Source organism: Globicephala melas, chromosome 16 (assembly GCF_963455315.2).
Source record: "Globicephala melas chromosome 16, mGloMel1.2, whole genome shotgun sequence".
Taxonomy (NCBI): domain Eukaryota; kingdom Metazoa; phylum Chordata; class Mammalia; order Artiodactyla; family Delphinidae; genus Globicephala; species Globicephala melas.
In genome coordinates, this window is record NC_083329.1 from 7,731,447 (window position 1) to 7,738,641 (window position 7,195).

Genomic DNA, 7,195 nt, shown 5'->3' on the forward strand with positions numbered 1-7,195 from the left:
GGGTCAGCATCTATGTCCACACACGAGGCGGGAAAGGACAGGAGAGGGGCCAACAGTGGTTGCCGTGGCCAAGAGCCCAAAGCTTGTGGAACCATACACGGTCACACAGGGGAAGCTCACTAGTCGGGCAATGCCAGCCTGAAAGGCAGGCCCTGCCGTCGTCTTGGTCCCACCATTCCTTTGCTTAACCAGAGGCAACATATGCAAAATGCTGAGAACGGCGTCTGGCACAGGGCACTTCCTTTTCATTCATTCATTGATTCATTGGTTATTTGGTTGGTTGACTGACTGACTGATTCATTCAGCAAACAGGGAAGGAGCATGTATTACGTGCCAGGCCCTTGGCTGGCTCTGAGGACAGGCAGACATCTCTGTAGGACTGTAAATCTGGCCATCCTACTCCGGAGCTCCCTTCCGGTGAAGGAGCTGATCAGATAAACTGGTAATTACAGCACAGTGCAGTTCATTGTGGAGGTACACAGGAGGGACATGAAGCCCTCCTTGAGGGGTTAAGGAGGGCATCCTGGAAGAGGGGGTGCCTAAGCAGAGTCTTGAAGGATGAATAGGAAGGAGATGGCCAGGCGGGGATGGTTACATATTTTGCAGGGCTCAGCGCAAAATGAAAATGCAGGGCCTCTTGTTCCAAAGGCAGGGAAAAGTGTCATTTAAAGAGCCACTGAAAAATAAAGCTTTTCCCCTTCTTCCACAGTCTCTCTCTTGACTTATAATTTCTTTTAAAAAAATCTTCCATTTAATGATACTCTAAAGAAAAATTAAACATTTAAATCATTAGCATGCATTTTACCATCCGTCTTTATATTGTGTAATGTCGGTTTTAAATGGAAATATAAGAGCATTTAATTCATATGCAGAATCACTGAAATGACACAAGTCATACTTCATAGCTCTGGCATGCACATATATTTCATTCTTACCGGAAAAGTGGCAACGCTCAACTATTTTTATTTTGCTTCTTTATAGAATCGTGTTCTCCCCACATTTTCTGCCTTAGTCTTACTGCTGAGTAAGGAGGGACTAAAAGGAAAGGGACTGTGGCTGCCCATCTCTCCCTTTGCTTCTGTGCCATGATTTTCAGCATAATCGGTTGCCTAACACAGGGACATAATGTGACTTAGGAAAGATGAGACAGGTCCTCGGTCCTTGTGTCTCAGAGCACCAGGTGTGAGTGTGTCCATAGCAAGTTCTGGTTTGATTGGAAAGTGTGGCGTCTCGTCAGTGACCTCACTCACACACGTCACATGCTCGTCTTGAACTCACTTGGGGTGTCACTGAGCTCGAGCAGGTCGTGGGTTCCCTGGAACCTTGTGTTGGTGGAGTGCAGGGGACGGCAGACACACAGGCTGCACGTACCTCCTCTGCTCGTGTGCATCGTCCCAGTGGATTTCACTTACAACACACAAGTTCAAAGATAAAATTATTAAGAATTTTAAGATGGCGACAGCAGGATACTATACCAAGCATGGAGCCCTCCTGTGCGTGGCCCAGGTGCAAGGTGAGGGGGTTACGGAAGCCGTGCCGTGAGCGTGGACAGTGCTGCAGAAGAGTGAGACGTGTGGAACCGTGGTGGACACGCATACTGTGTGTACCCCCGTTGCTCACACACACGTGTCATTGTCCCATCCAACGTCACTTACAAAATACAAGTTCAAAGATAAAATGGTTAAGAATTTCAAGATGACAACGGAGAGCATTAAATCATTAAATCAGCCCCTTGTGAGCACGGGGCCCTTCTGAGTGTGAGGCCCTATGCGATTGCTTAGGTCACAGGCTCATGAAGTGGCCCCGTGGCCAGGTGAAGGGAGGCTGGGCGGAGGAGAGCTTCCAGATACAGGGAAAGCTCTATGTGAAGGCCCCAAGGCCTGCCCAGGCTCTGTGTTTCCCTTCTGTGATTTACGGGGCATGGGGCACCCCGTACCCCAACTCCTATTCACTTCCCGCCCTCTTGCCCTACCCACTCCCCATCGTCATTGCTATTCCACAACTCCGGGGACCCCCTGGGTAAGCTTGGCTGTAGGCGCGCTGATTCCAGGTGGACAGGCCAGAGAGGTGGCCTGTCCCCAGCGATCTGTTCCAGACGGTGCCCCCTGCCTTGTGGCTGCCGCCTACCCAGGGTCTCAGGAAGGCCTGGCAGACTGCGGGCTTATGGGGAACCCTACAGGAGTGGGGGGTCTCTTCCTCTGACTGACACCAAGGCTGGCCAGAGGGGGGGAGCCCCGCATCGCCCTGCCACCCCTGCACTCGGCCCCCACCTGTCTCCACTTCTCACATCCCTCATTGCCGCCTCCACCCTGTAACAGGGCAGCCTTGTGAGGCACACATTTGCCTGCGTCCAAACCTTGACCAGTTTGGCTGCTGTGCCAGCGTCCCCCCCCGGCCCCCCAGCCTCATTGTCACCCGGGCCAGTCTCTTTCCGACTGTACGACCAGGGCAAGCGGCTACAGAAGGCACATCGTGATGTCGGCTGGCCGGGATGCGGGCCGTGGCAGGGCACGATCTCTCATGCTGGACGCTGACGTCCAGTTCTGCTAAATCTACTGGAAGCTGGAAATTTGGAGCAACCCTGTAAAGGCGGTGCACAGCAACAGGAAGTCTGGAGGGTGAGACGGGATGCAGAGGGGAAGCAGAGGACAGAAACGTGCTCTGGCAGCCGCCTCTCTAGTCTCATCCTCTGCCTTTAGTCCAAGCTGCCCGTAATCAGCTGCTTTAGTTCCCCACGGGGAGCCAGGCTGCGCTGAGGTTCCAGAAGGTCTAGAGCATTTCTTGCCATTTCTGATCCAAGTGGATCTATTTCTGGCAGCTGAATTTTGGATGTTCCCAGCGTGGGAGGAAACGCAGGAGGGACACTTAGGTAGCCAGACCAGAGGGGAAAGCATAGCCGCATGACTTTTGGAGCCGTACCTGTCAGGAACAGACTGCTCTTGGCAGCGAAACTGTGCTGCCCCTACCTGCTTCCAGGTGGGCGGGCCAGGAGGGGAGGGGACCCGGCTTAGCAGATGGCAGATCCAGCTGGGAAGGGAAACCTTTTCTGGCACTAAAGGAACCGGGGTGCTTTTGCAAAAGAACCCTCAGGTTATGAGTAACTCGGGCCTCCTCATAAGGGTGGGGATGAGCTTGGAGTTCGATGGGCCCAGGTCAGCAGCACCCCTGTCCCTCCCACGGGCATGCGGGGATTCGTGGAAATAGCAAGACGTCCAGGGCCAGCTCAGTGCCGGGCTCTCCACCGATGATCCGTCAAGGTTGTTCGCATCCTCGGTCTCTTCCTTCCATAGTAAAGGCCTCTCAGGGGTGAAAAGTGCTGGGATGGGACCGGAGAGTTTATCTTCAGGGACTCCAGCCAGTGTGGAAATCCACAGGCCTGAAGGTGGAGGCCATCAACACAGAATTTGGATGGGGATGGTCTTTAAAAACTGGTCAGAGCAGGAATGGTGACTGACAAGTCTCCTGATACTTAAGAAAGAGAAAGGGTAATTTTCAAAATCTGAGACTGATGGGTTGTATTTTTGATTGAGTTCCTCCTTGGCAAAAATTCTGAGACACATTATAAAATAGAAAAGAAAGTGGAGCTCATGAAGAAGTCAGCTTTGTTGGTTATCTATCTATCTATCTATCTATCTATCTAGATATCTATCTAGATATCTATCTTTATTATTTTTGGCTGCGTTGGGTCTTTGTTGCTGTGTGCGGGCTTTCTCTAGTTGCGGCGAGCGGGGGCTACTCTTCGTTGCTTCTCATTGCGGTGGCTTCTCTTGTTGCGTAGCGTGGGCTCTAGGCACGCGGGCTTCAGTAGTTGTGGCTCGCGGGCTCAGTAGTTGTGGCTCTTTGGCTCTAGAGCGCAGGCTCAGTAGTTGTGGCGCACGGGCTTAGTTGCTCCGCGTCATGTGGGATCTTCCTGGACCAGAGCTCGAATCCGTGTCCCCTGCATTGGCAGGCGGATTCTTAACCACTGCACCACCAGGGAAGCCCCTCTATTTTGTTGATTTGCTTGTTTGTTCACTCACATGGCTGAGCAGAGGGCTGATGCTCTAAGTAAGTGAACTGACAGCAACCGAGGGTAATGCCATTTTCCTTTGGCCGTGAGGTTACTATGAGTGTCCCAGGAAGATACCCTGCTCATAGGCAGAGAGCGTTCCTTGGGGTCCCACATATGAAATAAGGTCCCAGTCTATCTGGCTGCCTGGAGGGGCTGGCCATGGTGACAACTGTCTTTCACGAGCTGGATAAAACTCATCCTTAGTCACACCTCCACGGGGTCTGCTAACACGGCTGGCTCCAGAGTAACATGGGGGTAAACTGGCTTTCTTAATGGTGGAATGTATCATGCTGAAGACATCACCCTGGCCCACGGAGAGGCAGGAGAAGAAGAAGCCATCGCTGCTCAACAGGGTTCCCTCAGCCAAGAGCTCGGTTCTGTCACTGGCTGCCTGGGCTGTGGAGATGTTCGGTAGGTGATGAACGCTTAACTCCACGGCCCGGTACCGCAGACGCCCTTGCAAGGACTGCTCGCCTTTTGTAGCCATTGATCTTGCTGGGATGGATGGCCCAGCTCCTGCCAGCACTCCCCCCCACCCCGCCCAGACTGAGCTTTGGGTGGTCTGACATGCGGGTCACCCCCGGAAATGACCTTGGAGAACCCTCTCAGAGCCTGGGAGCAGGGACATTTGTATTTATGAGGAAATTGACAATCGCGTGCCTTTGGGCTATAAAAGGGCCTTAGTGCAAGGCTAATAAAACTCAGAAATCAATATTCTGTGAGGCCTTAAGTATTGGGGAATGAGGTGCTGTTTGCTTCAGTGTTGGCTCTAAAATTAGACAAATTAACGTAATGAATTCTCACAGCTCGTTTGCATACGTTGCTAATTTAATTTTCGAGGGAAATGCTAGAAAAGACAGTGCTGTGGATGCAGGAGTCGGGTTTGCCCTATTTTCTGAGCTGTTTGTGTCTGCACGTTTCTCTCTAGATGAAGCTCTTGGTGCTGTGCTTTAGAACAGACGAAATGGCCTCCGCCCACACAGAAATGAGCCAATGCCCAGGAAAGGACACAGGGCGGCTTGTGAACTTCTGGAACACTCTGCTTCTGGCCGCATCTGACTCAGCCAGTGACCTCGGAAACAGGCTCAGCCTCCCAGGAATTCCGTCCTGCGTCTCCTCCAAATACGCATGCATGTGCGTGAGGCTGGAATCCCCGTGGTCATTGGGAGGAGGCCGTGCAGACACGGAGGTTCTTGCTCAGGCTGGGAGTCCCTCTGGGGCTATGTCTTCTGGTCCTCAGTGTGTGCTCACCCAGCTTCTCTCTTCTGTGGAGCAGGCACCAGGCCCAGAGTCTGGGGGATGCAGGAAGGGAGAGGCCCTCCCCACCTCATGGGCCACCCATCTTCTCACGGCATTAACTCCGAAGACTGGTCCTGGCCACATGATGTGACGCATTAAGCACTGCACTGCTCCCACAGCCTCCCAGACACGCGGGGAAAGGAGGTGCCCACTGCAACGTGGAGAGAGTCAGAGCATGTCTGATACCCGGCACATTCCACCCCCTCCCCCAGCAGGTATTCAACACCACTTGCCTTCACTGACAGCCTGGGGGCGCTGCGCCCTTGCTGCCTCTTGCTCTTAGGGGAAGTGGTTAAACTCCCCTCTCACTGGACCAAGGGCCAGGCCCCACCCCAGGAAATAAGTTTTTCCCATTAAAAGTACTCATTTCACTTGATGTATGCAGACAGGGCTCCAGAAGCCCGGAGTATGAGTGTGTGAGTGCATTTGTGTGTGTGTGTGTGTGTGTGTGTCGGTGGAGAATTTAAGCGCTGGAAACAGTGGCAAATAAGGAGATGCAAGCGATGTGAAAATAGTCAAGATTTCTCAGTCGCCAGAAGGAGGGAGGGTGAAATTGTAAAACCCCATCAGAAGCTTTGACAACAGCCCGTCCACCTCCCGGTGGGTCACTCGTGCCTTCACTGCTCTTTGGGCCTATCTTGCACGTCCCGCCTCCAAGTCTTGGCTCACGGAAGCTCACGGAGGCCAGGGAGCGCTCTCACCATCGCAGTACGCGGGCACCCCCGCTGACCCGGGGCTGAGTGAGTGTGTCTCTGTCAACAGTGTTGTCTGTATCAGATCTGCCCCTCACCTGCCCTCGACCCATATACATTCTGGAACATTCTGGCTGGGAGATTTAGCCAAACCCTGGAATTACTCCTTGCACTTTGCAAGAGTGTTCCTGGCTGGCACTGGACACCAGGAATTTGCAGAAATGTATCATCACTTTTGCCAACTGCAAAATCTTCTGGGTCAAAGGTCAAATGTCCCTGAAGCAGGAAAGGCAGGAAGAAAATTCAGCCAAAGTCTAGGCGCCTTTAAGAAAGGAGGCCTGGGCTTCCCTGGTGGCGCAGTGGTTGAGAGCCCGCCTGCTGATGCAGGACACACGGGTTCGTGCCCTGGTCCGGGAAGATCCCACAGGTGGCGGAGCGGCTGGGCGCATGAGCCATGGCCGCTGAGCCTGTGCTCCGCAATGGGAGAGGCCACAACAGTGAGAGGCCCGCGTACCGCAAAAAAAAAAAAAAAAAGAAAGGAGGCCTGGTCTGGCTTTGTCCCATCAACACCAGGCAGGCTTGGTTCCTCCACTGCCCTCCAGCACCTCCATCTAGGGAGGATGGCCAGGTGTGGGGAACGCCCTGGACTACGCTGCCTGGGCTGGAACCCTGGCTCAGCCTCACCACCTTGCGACTCTAGGCAAGAAACCCAATCTCTCAGCTTCAGTTTTCTCATCTGTGAAGTGGGGGTAAAGCGGTTTGCACCTCACAGGATTGAGGAATCAATGGGCTAATGCACTTACCGTGTTTGGCACAATGCCCAGCACATAATTAGCGTTTCGTCCACGTTAGTGCGGGGGTGTTGCTGGCCACTGCAGCATCATCAGTCTCCCCAGGTCCTCTCATGTCCGAGCTTGCTCTTCACCTGTGGCTGGGATGGGACTGACAAGGCTGGCACTGGGCCTCTCATCCCCTCCCCAACCCCACAGACTGGCCAGGATGCCCAGAACTCCACACCCACCTGTGTACTCTGTGTGCGATGTCTACAACACGAATGACGCCCCCTCAGATAAGGCACCCATGTGCAGTGCGCAACCTGAACACCCATACAAGCTCATCCTGGGTTCTGAGTACAAGCTCAGATGACAGACTC

The 7,195-nt window shown here is 53.4% G+C and overlaps 1 long non-coding RNA gene across 6 annotated transcripts in view; it reads left to right on the top strand.

Moving 5' to 3' along the window:
- The window catches only part of LOC115839815 (uncharacterized), a 148,396-nt gene extending 141,933 nt beyond the window's left edge, over positions 1 to 6,463 (top strand). For all 6 annotated transcript variants that reach the window (XR_011376789.1, XR_009559348.2, XR_011376794.1 and 3 more), the window contains 2 exons: positions 4,980 to 5,185; positions 5,328 to 6,463. This is a non-coding gene — a long non-coding RNA (uncharacterized lncRNA). The remainder of the gene's footprint in view (positions 1 to 4,979; positions 5,186 to 5,327) is intronic.
- The last annotated feature ends 732 nt before the right edge of the window (positions 6,464 to 7,195 follow it).